Source organism: Nannospalax galili, unplaced genomic scaffold (genome assembly GCF_000622305.1).
Source record: "Nannospalax galili isolate Female #2095 unplaced genomic scaffold, S.galili_v1.0 scaffold32, whole genome shotgun sequence".
NCBI classification, from domain to species: Eukaryota; Metazoa; Chordata; class Mammalia; order Rodentia; family Spalacidae; genus Nannospalax; species Nannospalax galili.
The window spans coordinates 6,969,055-6,969,820 of NW_008335297.1; the positions used below are offsets into that span (position 1 = coordinate 6,969,055).

The 766-nt window shown below is 41.8% G+C and overlaps 1 pseudogene; it reads left to right on the forward strand.

Annotated features, from left to right (window-relative positions):
• Positions 1–365: 365 nt before the first annotated feature.
• On the forward strand, positions 366–463 carry LOC115069788 (annotated as a pseudogene).
• The last annotated feature ends 303 nt before the right edge of the window (positions 464–766 follow it).

The window sequence follows — 766 nt, forward strand, 5'->3', positions numbered from 1 at the left end:
GCCCTTAACTAAGTTCCAGATCCAGCACCGCTGTCTTCTAGCCTCGGTGCACAACACAGGTGCACTTAGACACATGCAAGTAAAACACTCATACACATAAAATAGAAATAAATTTTTAAATTTTTTTTTATATTTTATTATTTTTATGTGTTTGAGTGTATTGCCTGCATGTATGTGAGTGCACCCGTGTCGTGCATTGCCGCGGAGGTCAGAAGAGGGCTTCCTTGGAACTGGAGTTAAGGTGGTTCTAGCCGCCATGTGGGTGCTGGGAATTGAACCTGGGTCCTCTGAAAGAGCAGTCAGTGCTCTTAACCGCTGAGCCAACTCTCCAGCCCAGAAATAAATATTTTTTTAAGGAGCTGGTTGTGCTGGCACACATACTAAAATTGGAATGATTTAGAGAAGATTAGCACAGCTCCTGAGCAAGGATGACAAGAAAATTTGTGAAGTTTTCCATATTTTTAAATAAACAGAGATGTTCTGTATGAAATATACAATAATTCAATAAAAATAAATTTTAGAAAATCGTGGTTCCATATTTTTAAATAAATAAATAAATAGACTGGTGAGATGACTCAGCAGGGGAGAGGTGCCTACTGCCAAGCCTTACCGCCTGAGTTCAATCCCTGAGACCCACGTGGTAGAACAGGGGGAACTGGCTCCAGAAGGGTACACTCCAACTTTCACATGCCTGCCATAGCACATTTCATGGGCGTGTACACACGCACACACACACACACACACACACGCACCCCAAATAAATAAA